Source organism: Sturnira hondurensis, unplaced genomic scaffold (assembly GCF_014824575.4).
Source record: "Sturnira hondurensis isolate 20B ecotype Veracruz unplaced genomic scaffold, ASM1482457v3 Scaffold0010600, whole genome shotgun sequence".
Taxonomy (NCBI): domain Eukaryota; kingdom Metazoa; phylum Chordata; class Mammalia; order Chiroptera; family Phyllostomidae; genus Sturnira; species Sturnira hondurensis.
Genome location: NW_028083231.1, coordinates 1,186,007 through 1,212,495, shown reverse-complemented (window position 1 = coordinate 1,212,495; position 26,489 = coordinate 1,186,007). Strand labels below are relative to the sequence as shown.

Genomic DNA, 26,489 nt, shown 5'->3' with positions numbered 1-26,489 from the left:
TGCTCAGTACTGTTAGCCATCAGAGAGAAGCAAATTAAAACCACAATGAGATACCACTTCACACCGGTAAGAATGGCCATCATAAACAAATTAACAAAGAACAAGTGTTCGAGAGGTTGTGGAGAAAAGGGAACCATAGTGAACTGTTGCTGGGATTGCAGACTGGTGCAACCACTGTGAAAAACAGTATGAAGTTTCCTCTGAAAACTAAAAAGAAGAGTGTCTTTTGACTCGGCAATAACACTACTAGCTTTATATCCTAAGCACCCTGAAAAACTAATCCAAAGGAATCTATGCACATCAATGTTCATAGAAGCACAATTTACAATAGCCAAGAGTTGGAAGCAACCTAGGTGCCCATCAGTAAATGAATGGATCAAAAAACCGTGGTACATATACACAACGGAATTCTATGCAGTAGAAAGAAGGAAGGAGCTCCTGCCTTTTGCAACAGCATGGATGGAACTGGAAAGCATTATGCTGAATGAAATAAGCCAGGTGTTGAAGGACAAATACCATATGATCTCACTTTTAACAGGAAGCTAAACAACAAAACAAACAAGCAAGCAAAATATAACCAAAGACACTGAAATAAAGAACAGGGGGACAGCGACCAGAGGGGAGAGGGGAGGGAATTCCAGGGGAAATAGGGGAGGGATTTAGAGGAACAAATATAAAGGATACACAGACAACAACTAAGAAGGGTGGAGATGGGAGGGAGGGGGGAGCACGAGGGGGTGGGTTGCAATGGGAGTAATAGACAGAAAACTGTACTTGAAAAATAATTAAATAAATTTTAAAAAAAGAAGCATTAATGAAAAACTGAAGAAGATATTTTCAACTGTATAAAAGCATAATAGGCTACTTAAAATCTGAACTGGGAAAGGAGCCTCTCCATGAAATACCACTGAAAGAGGATTGTAAGCAAAGTTACATAATGATTTGGGACAAATTGTAACATCACCTGGAACTTTCTCTGGGCAGGCCAATAGCCCCGAAGAGGTGCACAACTGGATTAAAGCAGACATTTGTAGCACAGTGAGGACCTGGCTGATCAGCATCCTCTGGTCATTCCAATTGTCCAGAATCCAAACACACTTCCCACCCTGCCCGTGCAGCAGCAGCTACCTCACATTCCACAGACTCTCACAGCAACTCTTTGGTCTCAAGCTTCACCATGGATAAACAAAGATTTTATGAATCTTTGGTCAAAGATTGGATCTTGAAGGTCAAACCAGAGAACTTCAAGGTCCAGACTGTTTCTCCAAGAGAACCAGCTTCCAAAGTGATTGAACAAGCTAGCTAAAGCCTCGAAGTAAAAAATGTAGCTCAGGAAAAAGATTGTGACCCAGTAGATTTGGATGAGGCAAGTCTTCCAGTCAGTAATGTGTAAGATAAAAGCACATGGAGCCTGACCTGCCTCATCAGCCCCTCAGTTTTTTTTCATGAGGTTTCTAGCCAAAGAGGATAAAAGGTGAAAAGGTTTTTAATATATGTATTATACTTTTTCATAGCTGTACTCTTTATAAACTGGTAAACATGGGGTCTAGGGAGTGGCCAAGCTATGTGTAACTTCTTTCTAAAAAACAGAAAGAAACCCTATAAACAGTCTGAAGTTTTGTGTGTTCTCATTTGCGTGGTCAAAAATGTGTGTGTGATATTTTTTCCTAGGGAGTTTGGCAANTGCATTGAATCTGTAAATTGCTTTGGGTAGTATGGACATTTTGATGATGTTAATTCTTCCAATCCATGAACACGGTATATGTTTCCATTTATTTGTGTCTTCCTTGATTTCTTTCTTCAGTGTTGTGTAGTTTTCTGCATACAGGTCTTTTACCTCCTTGGTTAGGTTTATTCCCAGATATTTTATTTGAGAAAAATAAATTTAATAAATAAATAAAATCAATAAACATGCTTGGATAAGGATTTTTTAAGTATAAATACAAAATATCATATGACTGCATGATTCCATGGATGTTTTTTATTGAAACAAACATAATTTTGTTAAATCTGGTCCACAGAACTCCTGAACTGTATCTAAAACGTCACTATGAACATTTTGCTAGAACTTTCATTATGTGTCAAAGTAGCTGGTTATTACTCCCCAAATTGAGAATCTTGAGCAGTTTAAAAAATAGCATTTAATCAATTTTAACCACCTCTCTTTTGGTAGAAGTTTAAGCCTTTTCCCTTTAATAAGTTCTCTGAAATTGTTCGGGTTTAATAAATCCACCCAGCAATTATAATTTATTAAATGGGTTGGTTTTGGAATAAATGGATGTGCATAATGGGGGTCAAAATGCCTAAGTATGAATGTGATGCTTTTGTGTCCTTCCTCCCTACCATACTCCTCAAATTCACACACCAAGATAAAACGTATTTAGGAAAATATTTGTGATCACAACAGGTAAGTCCCTACCAAACAGAATCAGTCATTTGTCTTCATTTATTTTCAGTTTTTTATACTCAGAGAAAAAGTTTATTGGTCAGTGGAGATTCTAGCCATATAAGGATTTCTCTTTATAACTATTTATCAAAAAATGATTTTTAAGGGTTACATGAGACAAGATTCTAGTGATTACAGAAAGCTTCTAATCTCCTGTGTATGTCACCTGTATGTCTTATTTTCTTCCAACAATTCCTGGTTTGTATCAGGACTAAGTTTTTAGAAATTGCAATGTGAGCAGCTTGCAATATGAAAGCCAAGCCACATAACACTCTTCTACTTTTGATACCTTAATCAAAGAGTGGGCTTTGTTTTCTGTGGAATTGAAAACAACCTGGGAGATAGCTCTCTTAAAACTTGTGTATCAACTTGATTCTAAAAGAAAATCTCTGCTAAGTGTCGTGATCTAGCTACCTGGGTGGTACAGATTATTTTTTTTAAAAGATCATGTATTAGTGTCAACCAAGGGAAATAAAATGCCCTTAAATTTAAGATGAGCTGGCAGTGTAGTTGTTTTAGAAAAATATCTACCTGGTTCTTATCATTTTCTACTCTATCACCTTCATTAGTGTTAGAGAATTTCTTATTGAGGGACTATGAGTAGATAGCAATGTACTCTGACTGAAAATGAAAGAATGTAGTAAAATGGTCTTGTCTTTATAAAGGAAATTTTAACTTCTCTCTCCCTGGATTCCCCATGGAAACATCATGTCATGCTATCTTGTTAGCTAAAGAAGCTTATGTTCAATAAAGAGACAGTGAAATAAATTATGATACATCCATATAGATTATAAATATTGAAAATTATGACATAGATTAATAAATATTGTCATGGAAATGTAGCTAAATGAATTTAAGAAAAACAGAGCAAGTTATGAAAGGATGTGTTAAATATGAACCTAGTTTGAAATATATATTTGCTATTATGCATTTAGAAAATAAGATCTGGGAGATCACACACTAGTTTTTAAAAGTCTTTCCTATATATCTTCTTTAATATCTGCTGTTTGTAAATTATACATGTTTTTCATGTAATTGTATTGTTCATTCTTATTGCTGCTCATAGTCCCATAAGAAAATATTGTCATTTATTTAAACTTTATTTAATAAAGTTTTCCACAAATTTATTAAAATTTGTATTACAGAGGGCAAAAAAGGAGAACATTTTAGTACATGTGCACATTTTGACATTGCTCTGAATAATTAATCATAGTAAACAAAGCAAATTGTGATTGTACCATGGTGAACCTAGCAAAACATTCCTTAGATATCTGTGAAAGTGTCAAATGTCTTTTCTGAAATTCCTTTTTAAACAGAGAAGTGAATCTGCATATTTGAGAAAAATACTAATAAGAAAATTCTGTGTATTGTCTAAGTAACTCATTAAGCCTTTTAAAAGCACTTTCCTTGGAGACTAAATGTCATGTTTTGTAAAATTATACAATTTTAACATACAGTTATAAACTGTCCATACAGTTAACATACAACAAGATCATGTTCATGCAAGAGAAACTTGGAAATTGATGATGGTTGTAAACTTTGCTTAAATTCATTCTTATCTCTTTACTCTGGGTCTTTCATAGTAGTTAATTAACAAAACACTCTCAGTAAAGACCTTTAAGCAATAACTCATTTGAATATTATTGCTAAATGCCAATTTTATGTTTTTTCTTGATACTTTTGGTTTTGCTCTGCTTTATTATTTGGAATACAGAAGAAAGTCTACCAGTGGAGTCTGGGTTCTTTTTTCTATTGTGGTTTTATCTAACTTTATATAGCTACATGACTAAAATATCAAGGTTTTATTTGTTTTCATTATCTGTTGATCTTGCTTTTATAGGTAAATATTGTAGTGTTATGATTGTGCTGTTGGTGAATCAGCTTTTGCTTTTGATCTTGCTACAAGTGAACTGTCTAGTTTGTTCTCAAGGAAAAATATGAATGCTAACACAAAAATTATAATATATCTTTTTATAAAACAATGGACTGAAGAAACATTTGATGCTGAATTAATTCCTTTGAAATATTGGTCCCAGGTGGACTACAGGGTTAAGACTTACAGTTTATTTATAGTGATGGGGCAAGTAAACTAGTTAGAAACACCTAATTTCAAAAAACCTACACCACCTTGTGAAACAGCCTGAAAAAGTGGTAAGAGAAGTTTATGAGGACTCAGGAAAACTGGGCCAAGACCTATTGCTTTCACTAAGAAGCCAGAGGACTTTGGACCAGTCACTTCCCCTCTCTGAGATCATGTTTCTCATCTGCAAATAGGAAAAATAATACACATCTTTTTTCTCATGATTATAAAGTCATGAATGACTTTGACAAACCATAAAATACCAGAAACTTGTACTGGAGTCTCATTATTGAGAAAGGGTATTGCTATTATTTTGAGAGAACAAAGAAACTGTTGGTGTTTATCATGTCATACATTATATATGATTTGTTGTTTAATAACTATAGAATGTTTATATTCCACTAGGATGCCAGCTGGCAGAGTTTACACTGATGTCAAAATATAAATACAATTATACTGATGTCAATAAATAAAGAGATGGATTGTATTAGAAGGAATAGTGGAAGCATTTTTAAGTGTTAAATGTTAATGCTGCCCTGGCTGGTGTAGCTCAGTGGATTGAGCACGGGCCTGTGTACCACACGATTGAGGTTCGATTCCCAGTAGGGGCACATGCCTCGGTTGCAGGCCAGTTCCCGGCAGGGGACTCATGAGAGGCAACCATACATTGATATTTCTCTCCTTCTCTCTCTTTCCCTTCCCCTCTAAAGATAAATAAATAAAATTAAAAAAATAATGCTTATTCTTAAATCAGTTTGCATACCTAAATTTCAGTTAGAAATTTGTGAAAAGTGGTTTCTTTGAGCTTCTAAATTCTATTTAGATGCACTGTTGTTCCCCAATCCATAGCCTCCTATTTTGAAAGCCTATAAGCCATTAACATCCTTTACAATTTAGTATCTAAAATGTACACTATGCTCTAGATATTTATCTATTTCTGATATTCGAGAAGGAACCAAGTCATGTTCTGTACTCATTTTTTAAACCAGTAGCACAATGTTACAGTAACATTCTCAGTCTCCTAAATGCTCAAATCACACATCACTGTCTCTATGCACTTTGCCTTTCATACGAACTCTCCATATTCCCACTGAACACCCCATGCCATTTTTCCAATCACCCATACATGTGGTTGTGGCTTTATACCTGTTCCTTAAGCCACATCAGGCATAAACACAACAGAAAGTTTAGAATGAGAAAGCATTTGAAACTATAATCTTGGTTACAGTAAGTAATCTTACAGTGTTAGTCACAATTGCTGTTATTTAAGATGTACTTGAACCAGACATATTCATGGATATCTTTTCTAAAACTGCTATTGACAACTATTTTGAAACCATTAACAACTACTATTGGTTGACAAGTTCAACATCTGTATTCAGCTCCCTTCTGAATGCTACTTATTGATTCTGAATAGCTAGGTACTTGTAGCTAGGTTTGGTCTTGAGATCCAGCTCTGGACAATGAGACATAAGGGGAAATCTGTTGTAAGACTTAGGGAATGCTTATGATTTCATGACAACAGGAAACATGTAGCTTCTCTTTTTCATTCTTCCTGATAAATTTCAGGCAAAATGTCTGATATGATAGAAGTCTTCTTGTGACCATGAGGTTATAAAAACTTACCACAAAACTCTTACACAGAAAAGTCAAAACTTTGAGTGTAGCAGAGTAGAGAGAAAGTGCCTTATTGGGAACCACTGTGCTTGCTTTCAGGAATTGTAACTGCCTTTTAAACATCTTCTCAAAAACAACAAAGAGGGAGTGATGGACCCTCACCCCTCGGCTATTCTGACATAGCCCAAGTCCCCATGTCCTCTGGGAGAAGCATTTCCTGACTCTAATCCACTTAAGCCTGAAAACCTGTGCTTGGGGAGGAGGTGCAGCCTCTTGCCAGCTAGAGTGGGATTCAGGGTGATCAGGCATAAGAAAGAATTCCTAAACGTCCTGTGAAGCCTGCTTTACTAAGAGTGCTTTTATTCATATGATAAGGGTCCGAACAGGAAATGAGTATGTCTCCCAAGGTCTCTGCAGCCCCGTTTCCTGACAGACACCAACTCAGACTAAGCCCTCAGATTTCTTTGAAATGTTATCTACTGTTTGATCCTTATCACCTGTATTCCTGTATATTGCAACCCAATAAAAGCCATTGAGGAAGGGACTCTTGGCCTTTCTCCTCTGAGAGATTGGCCGCCTCTCTTCCCCAAGCAGATCATGTCTTGGTAGTTTCACTTTCATCTGTGGTGGATGGGGGGACTTTGCAGGCAAAGTAGCCCCCACAGTGCCTAAGTCCTTGAAGACATTATTAATCCATCTGCCAAAGCATAAGACTGCCATACATAATGTCTTCCTTGAAGTTAACAGGAAAACACCTTTTAGTTTCAATTAATATTTATCATGTGTTCATTACTTTCAGCAACAACCAAAAAAATTCTCAAGACTGCATGACAGTTTCAGAAAGGTTGGGGCACTCTATAAATAGCCAAGACTCCTCTCTATTGGATTTACAAATAATCTTTATAAATTATATTTGAAGAGAAGGAGTGTGAAAGTAGAATATTTTCATTAGCCATAATTTTTATATTAAGAAATTGAATTGTCCATTGCTAAAGTTCAGTCCTCCACCCAAATTGAAATCTTTATATTCTCCGCTGAATTATGACAACATCAATGTTGTTTACTTCCTTCTACAAAATAAAGTTAGTTTTTTTTTCAAGTTGGGATAAAAATCATCCTTAAATCTCTTCTTAAAAATACAATAAATAGGGTTTTTCTGAAGATGGTATTGAGGTAGGTGGGAGCTGACCCCCATGTACTCCTGCACCCAACTGGGACACTTAGCCAATCTTCTGAAGAACAGAGTAGACAGCCAGCAGAATCCCAGCTTATATGAAGTTTTAAAGCCAACATGTGCAGAGGATGTTGAAAAGCATGGTAAGGAGATTGCATAGGGATGGTAAGGTCTCTGGGACCTGTGCGGGGTCCACAGCTGCTATAGTTTCCAGCCTGTAGGCTGGTGCTGGGGACTGTAGATGCTGCAGGAGCTTTGGAGGAGAGCCAGATGAGCAGTTTTAACTTCATAGTTCCCTCTCTTCCAAGAAAACGGAAGCCAGTCCTGCACCAGGATGCTTGAAGTTGCTGAGGTGATAAAGACACAGTGGAAGACACATAGAGGTGGTGTCCCCCCATGGGGATTGTGGTCTCCAGCTGGGGCAGTACCAGAGAAACTGGTGAGCCAGGTGACACCAGAAGATGGGAGAAGAGTTGGGCCACAATGGACTCTGACACAGATAGATTTGGATCTGCTTGGAGAGTTGGGCTGTGTGAAAAGCCTGACACTTGTTAAGAATGGTAGGCACAAACAAGGGGAATTTACTCAAATAAAAGACTCTCAGCTGATGTTTAAGGAACTTTGGTGTGCTGCGGCTGGGCTAGCAAAGGGGGAGGGAGAGGGATATGTATTGCTCCAAATCAGGGCACCTCATGGACTGATCAAAATGGGACAGCAGGGTCTCAGAGGTAGCAGTCCCCAGAGAGACTGAATAGGGGAACTAAACTGTCCTGAATGGACTTTGCAAGTGCACAGCACCCAGACCAGCAAAGATGGAGAAGGGGTGTGAGTTGCTCCCACTTAGTGTACCTCACTGATTAATGGAAGGGTGGCACAACGAGGTGGATTAAAGGTGTCAACCTGGAGCATATGGACAGTGGGGGCTGCACAGTGCTGTGATAGTTTGGGCTGGAGGTTGGAAATGTGTGAACATTGGAGCCCAGACTGAGCCTGCAACACACAACCACAGGGAAGGAATAGAAAACAGAGCCTAGCTTACCTCTACCTACAACATCCAGGAAGACCAGTAGAATTCACTTTGTGGATTCAAAGTCCAGCAGGAGGCTTTTTTGTTTTTTAGTCTGTTTTGCCTATTTTTTGTTTATTTATTTTTCTTTTTTCTTCTAAGTGTAAGACCTAGAGCTGTTGAAGGATCAAAGACAGATCCAGAAAAATATCAGAAGGCTAACACCAACAACTGAGACAAAATTCACTTTTCTATCCTACAGAATTTGCATTTTATTTTTTCCTTTTTATTTCCATTTTTATTTTTGTTATTATTATTTTTATTATTATTTTATTTTTATTTCTCTTTCTTTTGTGTAGTTTTCTTTGTTTTATTTCATTTATTGACTGATTTTCTTTGTTCTCCCATTCACATTGCATTTTAATTTCTGTTTCTTTACTTCACTTTTATTCCTATAACACACTACTCTTAGTCCTTTACTTCTTATTCTTTTTATTCAGATAATATATTTCTTTTCATATTATTGTTGTTTCCATTCCCACAAAACACCCTTTCCTGGTCTTGGTCTACTTTACTATTTTCCTGAGCTTTATTACTGTTGTGGTTAACTTCATTCTCTTACACACAATGCAAAGATTCTATCCCTTACTCTCACTATATATCTCGACATCTAACCTAGCATAAGCACCCTGCTTTCTGGAGTCAGCTCACATTATTTTTCCCCTCTAACAAGAGTCTTACCTCTTTTCACCTTTAAAAAAAGTGGCAAGTTGGATGAAATGTCATGGTTATTGCTATACTTCTCCAAAGGATAACCTATCTGTTCTCCATTTGTTGGTTCATTAAATCCCATAGAATACTCTTCAGCTGTCATAATTCACTCTGCCTTTGCCCCACCCCAGATAACATACAAGATAAGATGGAAGTTGTGATTACCAGTAAGCAGCCAGAAGAGAGAACCCACAAACAAAGGAGATACCAATGGGTAAAACAAGATAAAGAAGAGAGCCCACTCAAATGGAAAAAAAAAGGGCGACCCTGTCACATCCAGACAAGGAAGTCAAAGAGAACACACCACTAAATCCCACAGAACTCCTACAATCAGTCCCATAGAATTTCACCATACAAAGACAGCTAACAAAGTGGAGCATTTGGAATCTCAGAAACAAATAAAAAGAGCCACCTAAAGCAGAGAGACACAGAAAAAACCTGCAATCGAAAAAATGGAAGAATCCCCACTAAAAGAGCTAAATAAGATAAAGACAAACATACTATCAGATATAGAATTCAAAAGAATGGGTATAAGGATGCTCAAGGAACTCACAGACAACTACACCTGAGTGATAACTGCAACAGTATGAAAAAGAAAATAGAAACTAAAAAAAAGAACCAGGAAGAAATGAAGAATATAATATCTGGCCCTGGCTGGAATTATTCAGTGGACTGAGGGCCAGACTGTTAACCAAAGGATCGCTGGTTAAAGGCCCAGTCGAAGCACATATCTAAGTCAAGGGCCAGATCCCCAGTAGGGGGCATGTGAGAGGCAACCACACATTGATGTTTCTCTCCCTCTCTTTCTCTCTGTTCCACTCTCTCTAAAAATTATTGAATAAAATCTTTTTTTAAAGATTTTATTTATTTATCTTTATAGGGGAAGGGAAGGAGAGAAATATCAATGTATGGTTGCCTCTCATGAGTCCCCTGTTGGGAACTGGCTTGCAACCCAGGCATGTGCTCTAACTGGGAATTGAACCACGATCATGTGGTTCACAGGCCCATACTCAATCCACTGAGCTACACCAGCCAGGGCTGAATAAACTCTTTAAAAATTAAATTTATTTTAAAAAATACACTCACATGAACAAGTATAAAGGACACATGGACAATAACTAAGGGTGGGGGGAGGAGATGGGAGGGAGGTGGAGAGCATGGGGCAGGGGGCAGGCAGGGTTGGGAAAATAGGACAGAAAGCTGTACTTGAACAAGAATTAAATTTAAAAAGTATTACAAAAATAAAACATACAATATGTGAATTAAAAAATTGTGCTAGAAAGAATTCTAAGCAGGCTGAATGAAGCAGAAGATTGAATTAGTGTGCTGTAAGACAAAGTAGAAAGAAATACCCTGATAGAGCAGATGCACGAAAAAACACTCCAAAAATATGGAGATAGCTTAAGGGAACTGCAGGACAATATGAAATTCAATAAGATTCAAATCATAGGAATACCAGGAGCAGAAGCAAAGGAGTAAGTGAGAGAAATGCTCTTTGAAGAAATGACAGAAAACTTTCCAAACTTGTAAGGGGATAAACTACATAGGTTCAGGAAGCAAAGAGGATCTGAATCAAGTTGAACCCAAAGAGGCCTATACCAAGACACATCATAATTAAAATGCCAAGTTTTAAAGACAAGGAGATAATCTCAAAAGCAATGAGGGAGAAACAGGAAGAAACATGCAAGGGAGCTCTTAAAAGGTTAGCAGCTGATTTTTCAAGAGAAACATGGCAAGCCAAGAAATAGTGGCTAGAAATATTCCAAGTAATGAAAAGCAAAGACCTTCAACCAAGAATACTTAGCCCAGCAAGGCTCTCAATTAAAATAGAAGGCAAAATAGGGCATTTCCCAGAAAAAAAAAAGCTAAAAAAATACACCTCCACCAAACCAGCACTACAAAATATGTTAAAGAGACTGCTATAAGAAGAAAAAGAAAAAGAGCGAGAGAGAGAAGAACACAGGTACAGAGGGGGGAAATGAATAAATACCTATAAATAATAACTTTTAGTGTTAATGGATTAAATGTTTTGATTAAAAGACATAAGGTAGCTGAATAAATAAGATATCATGACCCACACAAATGCTGCCTACAACAGACCCATCTCAGGAAAAAAAATCCTACACAGACAGAAAGTGAATGGTTAGAAAAAATTATTCCAAGTAAGTGGATATGAAAAAAAAAATGGGGTAGAAATAATTATATCAGATAAAGTAGACTTCAAAAAAAAAACATAAAGAGACACTGAAGAACATTTCATAGTACTCAAGGGAAGAATCCATCAAGTAGACATTAACATTGTAAACATATATTCACCCTACATAGGAGCACAAAATATAAAAGGAAAAACATGGTGAACTTCAAGAAAGACACACAGCAACACAATTATACTAGGGGATTTTAACACCTCATTTTCAAAAATAAATAGATTTTCCAAACAAAGTATCAATGAGAATTTTGTGTCATTGAACAATGCCCTGGATCAAATGGACTTAACTGATATATATATAGAACCTTTCACCCAAAAGAAGCAAAATACACATTCTTTTCTATTGTACATAGAACATTATAAAAATACACTACATAATAGGACAAAAACAAGCCTCAACAAATTCAAGAACATTGAAATCATATCAAGCAATTTCTCAGACAACATGGGCCTGAAACTAGAAACCAACCTCAAGAAAAAAAAAACAAAAAAAACCAGAGGACTTCCGCCAAGATGGAGGCATAGGTGGAAACACTGTGCCTTCTCCTACAACCAAGTTTGGATACAACAAAGGTTTGGAGAACAGAGACACAGCCAAAGAACAGAAAATTGAATTATACGGAAGTCTCACAACAACTAACCTTTCAACTGCGATGGTAAGAGGGGCGGAGCCAGCAGTGGAGCAGGGTCGGGCAGGAAGGATCCCCCAACCTAGGTGCACAGGTAGCCCGGACCCAGTCAGGGTGTGGGGCAGACTGACTGCGGTCGCACATTCGCACACAGTGAGACGGACCACACAGGCCCCAGGGGGCGAGGGCTGATGGCGGTGGCACACTCGCGTGCAGTGGGACGAAACACGCAGGCCCCGGTGATGGTAGCAGCTGCCGAACCTATGGGGGCCGCAGCGGGAGGCAGCAGACAGGATGCCATTGCTCCTTATTGACCCCGCCCCCACAAACAGCGTCACAACCCAGCGACTTAGTTGCCCTGTTCTGGTGAACACCTAGGGCTCCGATCCTGCTACATAACAGACACAAACAGCCCAAAAGATGGCACAAAAAGAACTCAAAGTCCCAGAGCCGATAACTCCCAGGGACCGAGAAATTGCCAGCCTCTCAGAAGCACAGTTCAAGACACTGTTTATCAGGATGCTCACAAAACTGGTTGATTATAGTCACAAATTAGAGGAACATATGAAGGCTAAACTAATTGAAATGAAGTGAGATGTCCAGGAAACCAATAGCGATGGAAAGGAAACTGGGACTCAAATCAATGGAATTGAATGGAGCAGAAGGAAGAACAAAACATCCAAAGAGAAAGGAATGAAGAAATGAGAATTCAAAAAAATGAGGAGAGGCTTAGGAACCTCCAGGACATCTTTAAACATTCAAATATCCGGATTATGGGAGTACCAGAAGGGGAAAAGAAACAGCCACGAGTGGAAAACTTATTTGAACAAATAATAAAGGAGAATTTCCCCAGTCTGGCAAAGGAAATAGACTTCCAGGAAATCCAGGAAGCTCAGAGAGTCCCAAAGAAGTTGGACCCAAGAAGGAGCACACCAAGGCACATCATAATTACATTAGCCAAGATTAAAATGAAGGAGAGAATCCTAGAAGCAGCAAGAGATAAGGGGACAGTCACCAACAAAGGAGTTCCCATCACACTGTCAGCGGATTTCTCAAAAGAGACCTTACAGGCAAGAAGGAGCTGGAAGGAAGTATTCCAAGTCATGAAATCCAAAGACCTACAGCCAAGATTGCTCTATCCAGGAAAGCTTTAATTTAGAATGCAAGGACAGATAAAGTGCTTCTCGGATAAGCTCAAATTCAAGGAGTTCATCATCACCAAGCCCTTACTATATGAAATGTTAAAGGAACTTATATAAGAAAAAGAAGATGAAAATATGAACAGTGAAAGGACAGCAAACTCACAGTTATTAACAACCACACCTAAAACAAAAGCAAACCAAGAGGACAGCTAGATCAGGAGTGGAACCATAGAAATGAAGAACACATGGAGGGTTAGCAACAGGGGAGTGGGAGGAGGAGAAGGGGGGAGAAAGTACAGAAAATAGCATAGACAGTAGGTAGAAAATAGATAAGGGGGAGGGCAAGAATAGTGGGGGAAATATAGAATCTAAAGAACTTGAGACACATGGTTATAAACTAAGGGGGGGAGAATGGCGGGGGAGGGAGTGTTGGGGTGGAGGGGAATGAAGGGAGGGGAATAGAACTACTGTAATAGTATAATCAATAAAATATATTAAAAAAGAAAAAAACACTCAAATTCATGGATATAGAATAGCATGCTATTAAGCAATGACTTTGTTAATATTGAGCTCAAGGAAGAGGTAAAAAAAGGTTCTGGAAACATATGAAAATGAACTCACAATAGTCCAAAACTTATGGGACACAGTAAATTCAGTCCTGAAAGAGAAGTTCATAGTGATACAGGACTACCTAAAAAAAGAGAGAAACATCTCAAATAAACAACCTAACCATGAATCTACAGGACTGTATGAAAAAACAACAGACAGAGCCCAGAGTCAGTACAAGGAAAGGAATAACCAATATCAGAGCAGAATTAAATGACAAAGACTAAAAGAACAATTCAAAGGATCAATAAATTCATGAGCTGGTTCTTTAAAAAGATAAATAAAATCAACAAGCTTTTAAGCAGAGTCATCAAGAAAAAAAAGAGAGGACCCACATAAATAAAGTAAAACATAAGAGGAGAGATGACAACTGATATGACAGAAATACAAATGATTGCAAGAAATCATTACTAACAACTATGTGCCATGAAATTTGAAAACCAGGGTGAAATGGACAAATTTCTAGAAAAACATAATCTATGCCATAGATTTATTTTAAATCTGTTTCCAGAAAGTCTAAGGCTATGTTAAATCTGAAAATTCTAAAAGACTGAGGTTCTGTGAAGATCAAAGCATGAAGTACAAGGAGAGAACTTCACATTATACATGTTTTAAAGGGGTACACATGATTTAAAGTGGTCAAGTCCTATTTAAACAGGCAGGCATGAAGTAAAAGAATAGGCACAATATAAAATAATAGCTTTCAACACACATAACTTTGGGGAGAAAAAAACCCAAGAAGAAAGGGGAAAGAATCATATGAGAATTGGGTAGTCAAAAGGAACACAAAGGAAAGAGGGACAATTTATAGCCTTGCAAGAAAAAAGTGAGCCACAAAACCTTCTAACCCCCACCACTATTGAATCACATGGGCTTGGCTGTACTGACAGATTAAGCTGCATATAGTAAGTCAGCTCGAGTTGCCATACAAATAACATAAAAATGGTAGATTAAACAGTAGATCTTTATTTTCTCACAGTTCCAGAGGCTGAAAAGTCCCAGGTCATATCAGGAAGGGTTCAGTTTTTCATGAGGACTCTCATCTTGGCTTGAAGTCAGCTGCCCTTCTCCCTTTGTCTTCATAGACTCATTCCTGTGTGCATGCAGTGAGAGGGAGAGAGAGGATTTCTTCCTTTTCTTATAAGGCTGGCAGGCTAAAGTATTAGGGCCCTAACGTATGACCTCATTTAACATAAATTACCTCTATGAAGGCTCCATTTTAAAATACAGTGATGTTGGTATTTGGGCTTCAACCTATACATTTTGAGAAAATCCAATTCATTCCATAGCAGGATCATTAAATTAGGAGTCTTATAAAATGTCCCAATACCATAAAAATAAACAAAAGTAAATAAAGCTATGACAGAAAATCAGGAAATGAAATTACACACAAACATACATATGCACACTGAGAACAATAGTGTCTCCCTAACAACAGCAAAAAAGACAAAATGTGATGCATTAAAAAGTCCTAGTAAGTCAACCACCAGGAAATTAATTATACTCAAACAAGCTCTTAAGTTTATAAAAAACTAATTTAAATCAGGGAGCAAAAAAAAAAGGAGAAATTTACTGAAAACAAAGAGAATAGCCAGCCTTTTCCTTATCTCAGTGTCTGGTTATATTTTCCTTGTTTGTTTGTTTGTTTCGTTGATTAGGTTCCTGTTACAGGTGAGACTATGTGGTATTTGTCTTTCACCACCTGGTTTATTTTGCTTAGCATAATGCTTTCCAGTTCTACCCATGCTGTCACAAAGGGTAGAAGCTCTTTCATTCTTTCTGCTGCATAGACTTCCATTGTGCAAATGTACCATACATTTTTGATCCATTCATTTACTGATGGACACTTGGTTTGCTTCCAGCTCTTGGTTATTGTAAATTGTGCTGCTATGAACATTGGGGTGCATAGGTTCTTTTGGATTGGTGTTTCAGGGGGGGGGAGGAATTTCAGGGGAAAGGGGAAGGGTTTGCAGGAACAAGTATAAAGGACTCATGGACAAAAACAAGGGGGGTGGAAAAGGGAAGGAGATGGGGAAGGTTGGGGGGTGGGCTGGGATGGGAGTAAAAGGCGGAAAACTACTTGAACAACAATTACAATAAAAAAAACCCAAGAGAATAAAAGGATTTGCATAGACTTTGGAAATACAATGGAAGAAAAAGAGAAAATTATCCATAAAAAGAATAAATTACAACAGGACAAAGGGAAGAAAAATGGGTTAAAATAAAGATTTATTAAGAAGTATAGCTTTGGCTGGTGCGGCTCAGTGAATTGAGCACCAGCCTGTGAATTAAAGAGTCACTTATTCGATTTCTAGTCAGGGTGCATGCCTGGGTGTGGACCAGGTGCCCAGTTGGGGACATAAGAGAGGCATACATACATTGATGTCTCTCTCCCTCTCTTTCTCCCTATCTTCCCCTTTCTCTAAAAATAAATAAATAAAATACACATTTTTAAAAAGCCCTGGCTGGTGAAGCTCAGTGAATTGACCATGAGCCTGAGAACCAAAAAGTTGTTGGTTCGATTCCCAGTCAGGGCACATGCCAGGGTTGTGGGCCAGGTCCTCAGTAGAGGGTGTATGAAAAACATTGATGTTTCTCTCCCTCTCTTTCTCCTTCCTTTCCCTTCTGTCTATAAAAATAAATAAAATGTCACTTCCAGCCAAGATGGAGGTGTAGGTAGACACACTGTGCCTCCTTGAACAACTAAAATAAGGACAACAACAATTTCAGAAGCAAAGTAACAACCAAAACTGAAAGAAAATTGAACTGTATGAAAGTTCAACAACCAAGGAGTTAAAATAGACACATTCACTGGAACTAGAAATCATTATGCTGAGTGAAATAAGCCAAGAGGTGAAAGACAAATGCCATATGATCTCACCTTTAACAGGAACCTAAACAACAAAACAAATAAGCAAGCAAAATATGACCAAAGACACTGAAATACAGAACAGGCTGACAAGGACCAGAGGGGAGAGGGGAGAGAATTTCAGGGGAAAAGGGGAAGGATTCACAGGAACAAATATAAAGGACACATGGACAAAAACTAAGCCTGGGGGTGGAATGGGAGGGAGGTGGGGAGTACTGGGTGGGGTGGGCTGGGAAGGGAGTAAAAGACAGAAAACTGTACTTGAACAGTAATTAAAGAAGTTAAAAAAATAGGGACATTCAGCCAGACCGGTAGGCGGGACAGAGTCGGGCAGATGAGTGGAAAGGGGTCATGACACAGGAAGTGGTGACACCTGGTGCAAAAGGCACTCTGGACACACAAAGGCACATCGGGCAAGCAAGGCAGCACCAGGAAGACCCTGGATACCCAGGCGGCAGTTGGCAGACCTGGCTATCAGGTGGCAATGGTCAGACCCAGTGAGGCAGCGATTGAAAAGTGGGGCACCGTGCACAAAGTTCACTGGTCAGCGGTCCCACATTTGCGCACAGACAACTGGGAAGCAAGACAGATCAAGCAACCCGCGGTCCTACCACTAGGAAATAAATCCTCAAAACACCGATTGAAAACACTTGTGGGGGTTGAGGCGCAGGGAGAGACTCCCACCCTCACAGGAAAGTTCATTGGAGAGACCCATATGATCCTAGAATGCACATTAGCCCACCCATACAGGAATCAGCACCAGAAAGGCCCAGTTTGCTTGGGGGGAGCAGCAGAAGAGACTGAGGTGCAACAGAGAGTGGAGCAAAGCACCACTTTTCCCCTCTTGAACCCCGCCCCCACATACAGCATCACAACTCAGCAACTTGGGTAGCCCGCCCTGGTGAACACCTAAGTCTCTGCCCCGCATACATAACAGGGGCAACCAGACTAAAACATTATGGCTCAAGCAGACAAACAGCTCAAAGCCCCAGAGCCAATACTCCTAAGTGACAAAGAAATACCGAACCTATCAGATGCACAGTTCAATATACTGGTGATCAGGATGCTCACAGAACTAGTTGATTTTAATCACAAATTAGATGAACAAATGAAGGCTAAACTAAGTGAAATGAAGGGACATGCACAGGGAACCAATACTGATGGAAAGGAAACTGGAACTCAAATCAATGGAGTGGACCAGAAGGAAGAAAGAAACAACCAAACAGAAAAGAATGAAGAAATAAGAATTCAAAAAAAAAAATGAGGAGACACTTAGGAACCTCCAGGACATCTTTAAACATTCCAACATCTGAATTATAGGGGTACCACAAGGGGAAGAGGAAGAGCAACAAGTGGAAAACTTATTTGAACAAATAATAAAGGAGAACTTCCCAAGCCTGGCAAAGGAAATAGACTTCCAGGAAGTCCAGGAAACTTAGAGAGTCCCAAAGAAGTTGGACCCAAAGAGAAATACACCAAGGCACATCATAATTACATTAGCCAAGATTAAAATGAAGGAGAGAATTCTAGAAGCAGCAAGAGATAAGGGGACAGTCACCTACAAAGGACTTCCCATCAGACTGTCAGCTGATTTTTCAAAAGAGACCTTATAGGCAAGAAGGGGCTGAAAAGAAGTATTCCAAGTCATGAAAGACAAGGACCTACACCCAAGATTGTTCTATCCAGCAAAGCTTTCATTTAGAATAGAAGGTAGATAAAGTGCTTCTCAGATAAGGTCAAGTTGAAAGAGTTTATAATCACCAAGTCCTTATTTTATGAAATGTTAAAGGAACTTATCTAAGAAAAAGAGATAAAAAAACATGTATACCAAAATGACAGCAAACTCACAATTACTAACAACCGCACCTAAAATAAAAACAAACTAAGTAAACAACTAGAACAGGAACAGAACCACAGAAATGGTGATCACATGGAGGGTTAGCAACAGAGGAGTGGGAAGAGGAGAGGGGGGAAGGTACTGAGAATATGTAGTATAGATGGCAGGCAGAAAATAGACATGGGAAGGGCAAGAGTAATATGGGAAATGTAAAAGCTAAAGAGCTTAAGACACATGGACATAAACTAAAGGGGGGAATGTGGGAGGGAGAGGGTGTGAAGGGTGGAGGGGAATGAACGGGGAAAAATGGGACAACTATAATAACCTAATCAACAAAATATATTAAAAATAAGTAAATAAAATGTTTTTAAGAATATTTTATTTATCTATTTTTAGAGAGAGGAGAAGGGAAGAAGAAGAGTAGGAGAGAAACATTAATGTGTGGTTGCCTCTCCTGTGTCCCCTACTGGGGATCTGGCCTGCAACCCAGGCATGTGCCCTGACTGGGAATTGAACCAGCGACCCTTTGGTTCACAGGCCCGTGCTCAATTCACTGAGCTACACCAGCCAGGGCTTAAATCTTTTAAAAATTATAAAATTATTAAGTGGTATTGAAGAAATATAGGGGAAAACCCAAGAGAATACATATTACATAGGGAAATAAGTCAAAATAGTCAGAGAGAAAGCAATGGAGATGGAGAGAGGCAAAGAAGAAAAAAATATTTGTATTATTGGGATCCCTGGGGAATAAAAAGCAAAACAATGAGACAGAGCTAAGATTTAAAAGTATATAACAAGAAAACTTCTCAGATAGAAAAATACCTGAATTGACCCATGGATACTTAGGGAAATCAACAGAAAATGATCACTTTCAAAATATGACCTAATAAAACAATTAGATTTAAAAAATAAAAATACCTTCAAGACCCCCAGGTAAAAATGATCAATTAACTTATAAAACAATTAGACTGACATAGACTTTTCAAAACCAACTTTCAAAAAAAGAGCAACAATGGAGCAGCATTAAAAAATACCTCAGTGAAATTATGAATCAAGTGTGACATATCTAATCAATCTATACTTCATGTTTAAAGACTAGAAATAAACAGCCCCAGCTGGCATGGCTCAGTGCATCGAGTGGTGGTCTGTGAACCAAAATGTTGCAGATTCAATTCCCAGTCCAGGTGTTACAGAATAGACTCATGGTGGGGACAAGATACTATTACCGAATTGAATCCCTTCTCTTTGGGTCCCCTGTCCTAGGTTAGGCTGGCCTGGGGCCAAGGAATTACAGCTCTCAATGCCAGACATTGATGAAAAGGAAAGGAACTATTTATTCAAAAGTTATACAGACGTAGAGTAATGACTTAATGTCTTCATTAAAATCCAAAAGTCCCTAAAACACCCACAAATACACACAGTCCTTTCTTCCCTCCTCTGCCCGGTCTGGGGTACTATATCTCAGCAAAAGAAATAGAAGTCTGTGGCTCAGGTAGCCCCAGGTTCTTCCCAGTAATCGATGCTTGGCTGGCAAGTGCCCCCATGGTTCCCAGCACAATCAATTGTGTTGCCAGAATCTCCAGTTCTTGGCACCTTATCCACTTGGCACCAAACTCACTTGGCACCTTATCATGGCCCACCAGCAAGGGTCCCTTCACGCCTTTCCTTCCCTGCAAGGTCTCTTCAGCTTCCTAAGCCATGTGTCAAAGGGAGACGCAAATCTGCATGGTTCTGACCTTTGTCAAAGCCATATGGTTCTCATGTACATGGCTGCTGTGCCTGGGTTTAAATCACAGCAGGAATCTTACTCTGCATCCCCATATTGGACTCCTCCCACAATTGACTACATCTGACAGCATTCCCATATTTTTCCAGCTTTTCAGGGAAGGTGTGGCCCTGAGGCATGGAGCAAGCCATCTCCAAGCTCTCTTGCAGGCGCTGTAACCAGGGGGAGTTGCTTTCCAGTTATGTCATGGGTTGGAGTCACTCCCATTTCCCTGGCTCAAAGCAGGGCCACAGCTATTTACCATACCCATGGAAGCAGTTAAAAGTTATAGATATATTAAATGACTGTCCTAGAGGTGATTTACAAAACTTCTGGTACCCAAAATGGCTCAATGGCCCTGTTTCATGTGTCCCATGCCCCAGTTCAGACTTGTGGGGGCGAGGACATATTATTATATTTTTAATAGTTTCTGGACCCCTTCACAAATCCAACTTTGGGGGGAGGTGGCTGCACCCTATTACAGGGGCACTTGCCTAGCTTTGGGGCCAGGTCCTGAATAAGGCATGTAAGAGGCAACAACACATCGATGTTTCTCTCCCTCTCTTTCTCTCTCCCTTCCCGTCTATCTAAAAATAAATTATTAAAATCTTTAAAATATAAGGACTATATAAAAACAGTTTTCAACATACAAGAACTCAGGGAATTCTGAACTCAGCACCTCATTTTGAGAAATATACTAGGGGGTGAGCTTCATCCAATCAAGTTATGACTGGCCTACTGGTAAAAGAAATGATAGTAAGAATATTTAAATGTATCTAAGACAGAAAGTAAGAATAATGGTAAAATATTAATGCACAAAATTATATATTGTGGTAAAGTAGAAATAATTGATCTAACATTGGGAGAAGGAAGGAGAATGAAAGAGAAAATGGGAAAAGAATGACACTGTTTTGGCAATAAATATGTGTTAAAATTGGAAAAAATACAGGTAAACCAAGTAGTAAAATATTAAGTACATTAAAATATGATGTACATTTAAAGAAGTATAACAATTTGTGGTCAAGATGGAGGTTTAGGTAGACATGCTTTACTTCCTCATGCAACGATAAGAATTATAACTAACCTCAAAACAAACAAACAAACAAAAACACCCAGAAATTCCAGAACATCTAACTGTATGGAAGTCCAACAACCAAGGACTTAAAGAAGCCATATTCATCCAGATAGGTAAGAGAGGTGGAGTCAGAGAGTTGGGGTGGAGAGTATCTGGTGTGGCAGAGAGGTGGCTGTGATGGCTTCAGAGCAGGCAGTACCACACTAACCTGTGGTGGATGAAAACTGGGAGGCCGTGGCAATGAGGAAGGGGGAGATTGAATACAGGACAAGGGTGGGCAGGGCAGGGGAGAGTAAGGAGGGAAAAATGGGGACAACTGTATATGAACAATTTAATTTTTTTTTAATCAGGAGGGATACTGCAGGAGTGAGTGATCCCAGTCCCAGGCCAGACTACACAGCCCACGGTTCTAGTGCTGGGAAGGTAAAGTCTCATAGCTTCTGCCTGTAAAAACTAGTGGGGGTTGGGGTAGTGGAAGAAACAGCCAGGTTCTCAGGAGAGTCCATTCAAAGGTCTCACACACTTAGAATGTAGGCAAACCTACCCACTCTGGAAATCACCACAAGGGCAACAGCTAGAAGAATAGCAGTTGCATACAGGAAGTGGATGAAGTGACTACAAATGGAGTAAGTGATGCAAAAACCTTCAGAAGCAAGACAGTGGCATTGGCACTTCTCCAAACCCTCCTACCACAAAAAGCCATAAAGCAGTGGAGAAGGTGTCCTCCACCCATGGGTGAAGACCTAAGGATCGGCCCCATACTACTTAACAGGTGAACTAACACAGAAAGTCAAAACAGCTCTACCTAGTACACAGAAACAAAAACAGGGAAGCTGCCAAATTAAGAAGACAAAGAAATATGGACCAAATGAAAGAACAGAACAAATCCTCAGAAAAAAGAACTAAATGAAATGGAGATAGCCAACCTAACAGAGGCACAGTTGAAAACACTGCTTATCAGGATGCTCAAAGAACTCATTGAATATGGCAACAACATAAAGGAAGAAATAAATGTTACAATAAAGGAAATAAAGAAAAATCCACATGGAACCAACAGTGAAGGGAAGAAAGCTTGGATTCAAGTCAATGATTTGGAACATAAGAAAGAAATAAACATTCAACCGGAACAGAAAGAATAAAACAAGAGTTAAAGAAGAGATAAGGAGAGTATAAGAAGACTCTGGGACATCTCTAGAAGTGGCAACATCTGAATCATAGGAGTGCCAGAAGGAGAAGAAGAAAAGCAAGAAATCAAAAACTTATTTGAAAAAAATAGTGAAAAAAACTTCCTTGATTTGGCAAAGGAAATAGACATACTAGTCCAGGAAGCACAGAGGATCTCAAACTAGTTGGAGGCAAAGAAGACCACACTAAGACATATAATAATTAAAATATCAAACATAAAAGATAAAGAGAGAATCTTAAAAGCAACAAGAGAAAGGCAGAACGTTACCTACAAAGGAGTTCCCATATGGGTATCAGCTGATTTCTCAAAAGAAATTTTGCAGGCTAGAAGGGACTGGCAAAAAGTATTCAAAGTGATCAAAAGCAAGGATCTAAAACCTAGATTACACTATCCCGCAAAACTATCACTTAGAGTTGAAGGACAGATAAAGTGCTTCTCAGATAAGGCAAAGCTAAAAGAGTTCATCATCACCAAGCCTTTATTGTATGAGATGTTCAAAGGACTTATTTAGGAAAAGGAATAAGATTAAAACTATGAACATTAAAAAGGCAACAAACAACTATCAACAACTAGATCTAAACAAATAAACAAGCTAAGCAAACAACTACAACAGAAACAGAGTCATAAATATAAAGATCATTTAGAGGGTTATCAGTTGATGGGGAGACGTGGAGAATGTGGAAAAAGTACAGGGATTAAGAAGCATAATGGGTAAGTACATATAGACTGAGGATGTAAAGAATAGTATAGGAAATGGAGAAGCCAAAGAACTTACATGCACAACCAATGGGCTTGAACTAAGGGAAGGGATTCCTGGAAAGAAGGGAGATACTGGAGGCGCAAAAGTGGAAAAAGTAGGACAACTCTAATAGCATAACAAATAAAATAAATTTTAAAAAGTTCACAAAAGATGTAACAATAGTAGTAAATAATAAATCAAAGATACCAAACTTCCTAAACAAGTAGAAAATATATAAACAAAAAAGGAGGACTTCTGGCCAAGATGCAGGTATAAGTAGATACACTTTGCCTCATTTCATAACCAAAAGAAGGACAACAAAAAATGTAAAAACAACAAATAACCAGAAATGCCAGAAAATCAAACTGTATAAAAGTCTGACACCCAAAGAGTTAAAGAAGAATCATTTATTCACAGTGGTAGGAGGGGCAGAGATGACTGGAGGACATGCGCAATGTGGCGGCTGATAGATAAGGGTGGGCAAGGCTGTGGCTGGTGAGCAGGTGGTCCTACATTTGCATGGATAATCTGGGAGGAACAACTAGGGAGTGGGACAGACCATGCAACCTATGATTCCAGGGTGGGGAAATAAAGCCTCGATGCCTCTGGCTGTAAAAACCTGTGGGGGCTGCAAGCTGCCAAAGAAACTCCCTGTGTCACAGAAGAGTTCATTGGAGAGACTCACAGGATGGGGCCTAGAATGTACACAAACCAACCTATCAGGCAATCAACACTAGAAGGGCCCAATTTCACTGTGGGTAGTGGAGGAAGTGACTAAAAGCTGGCAGAGAGCTGAACAAATGGCATTCTTCCCTCTCTGACTCCTCCCCTGCATGCAGCACCATAACACAGCAAGTGTGTTCCCCTTCCGTGGTAAATAACTAAGGCTTTGCCTCTTGCACCGTACCATGAGGGCCAAAAAAAAAATTGACAAAATGAAAGAACAGATCAAAGCTCCAAAAGTAAAACTAAGAGATGAAAAGATAGTCAACCTATCAGATGCAGAATTCAAAACACTGATAATCAAGATGCTCACAGAAATGATTGAGTCTCACGGCAAAATAGAGTTAAAAGTTGAGGCTATGCAAAGTGAATAAAGAAAAATATATAGGGAACCAACACCAAAGAGAAGAAAACTGGGACTCAAACCAAACATTTGGAGCAGAAGGAAGAAATAATAATTCAACTAGAGCAAAATGAAGAAACAAGAATTCAAAACAATTAGAAGAGGCTCAGGAACCTCCAGGACAGGTTAAACTTTCCAACATCTGAATCATAGGAGTGCCAGAAGGAGAAGAGGAAGAGCAAGAAATTGAAAACTTATTTTAAAACGTAGTGAAGGAGAACTTCACAAAGGGAATAGATTTCCAGGAAGTACAGGAAACTCAGAATGCCCCAAAGAAGTTGGATCCGAAGAAGCACATACCAAGGCACATCATAATTAAGTTATCCAAAATTAAAGATAAGGAGAGAATCTTAAAAGCAGCAAAATAAAAGGAGATAGTTACCAACAAAGGAGTTTCTATAAGATTATCAGTTGATTTCTCAAAATAAACTTTGCAGGCAAGAAAGGTCTGGAAAGAATTATTCAGTCTTGAAAGGCAAGGACCTACATCTAAGATTGCTCTATCCAGCAAAGCTATCATTTACAATGGAAAAGCAGAAAAAGTGCTCTGCAGATAAGGTCAACTTAAAGGAGTTCATTGTCACCAAGCCCTTCTGATATGAAATATTAAAGGGACTTACCTAATAAAAAGAACATGATTAAAATATGAACTGTAAAATAACAAACGCAACAACTATCAACAACTGAACCTAAACATAAAACAAAACAAACTAAGCAAATAACTAGAACAGAAACAGAATCACAGAAATGGAGATCCCATGGAGTGCTATCAGTGGGGAGGGTGAGGAGGGAGAATGGGGGAAAAGGTACAGGGAATACAAAGCATAAATGGTATGACAGGGTAAACTGAGGCACTCTGGCTTCCTCACCCAGGTGTCTGGGTAACTAAGGGAAGCAATTTCCCATGACGTTCAGAGTTGGCTTGTTAAGTAATGTTCTCATACCCTTGAGACTGGGTCCAATAAAGTGTTCCCATAGCCTTGAGTGGGCTCACATGTGTAGTATCAACTTCTGTTGCATAAGATCTGTTGGCACTTTGCTGGCTTTGTTTCTCTAGTATTTAAGGGGGTGGGAACCCCCCACTAGGTTCCAAACTGGGGGCCATGCTGGGGATGAGAGATATGCAATGTGCCACACTGGGTGCCATACAAGGGGACAGGTGATATTCAGGGACATGCAGGGGAACACACAGCTTGCAGCATGCACAGATCACCCATCCTTGAATAAAGGCATGTCAAGTATCCCAGAGCTCCGTGAATATTCTTCCATATGCCTGAATGTTGTGAACCCACCTGACTTTGAATGGTGGCAACATTATTGGAGCAGGAGTCAGGATTCATTGTAGAATACTATAGAGCAGTAATATTTGGTGGCCAGGCTCTTGGCAGCTTGACCTCTCACTCCAGGACTGTCATGATGTTAGTACCTCATCAAAATAGAGAAAGCCTTTCAGGTGGTGGCGAGACTTTAGAAAACTCCAGGCCCCATGCAGCAGTGTGGAACATGGGCTGGATGTTCCTTTCAGCTTTGCAAGCTGAGATAGTCACTGCGCTTCCCAGCACAGTGAAGTTTCAAGAGCCCCGAGAGGAAGCAGAAGCCCTCAAGGCTGAAGAGGAGGAAACTGCACTTCTGATGCAGCAAAGTTATGCAAACACCAAGGCATAAAAAAGCCTTGAAGGCTTACAACATCATGCTCAATGGGCAAAAACTAAAATCTTTTCCATTAAGATCAGGAACAAGACAAGGTTGCCCACTTTCACCACTTCTATTCAATATAATATTAGAAGTTATAGCCACATCGATCAGACAAGAAAAGGAAATAAAAGGCATCCAAATCGGAAAGGAGGAAACAAAACTGGCATTGTTTGCAGATGACATGATAGTGTACATGGAAAACCCTATAGCCTCTACCAAAAAACTGCTGGAACTAATAAATGAATTTGGCATAACAGTGGGATACAAAGTCAATATCCAGAAATCAAAGGCATTTTTGTATACCAACAATGAAGCAGCAGAAGCAGAAATCAGGAAAAAAATCCCATTCGATATAGCAAAAAGAAAAATAAAATATCTGGGAATAAACCTAACCAAGGAGGTAAAAGACCTGTATGCAGAAAACTACACAACACTGAAGAAAGAAATCAAGGAAGACACAAATAAATGGAAACATATACCGTGTTCATGGATTGGAAGAATTAACATCATCAAAATG

At 39.0% G+C, this 26,489-nt stretch overlaps 1 pseudogene; it reads left to right on the top strand.

Moving 5' to 3' along the window:
* The first annotated feature begins 802 nt into the window (after positions 1-802).
* On the top strand, positions 803-1,659 carry LOC118996027 (pleckstrin homology domain-containing family A member 1-like; annotated as a pseudogene).
* Positions 1,660-26,489: the final 24,830 nt, after the last annotated feature.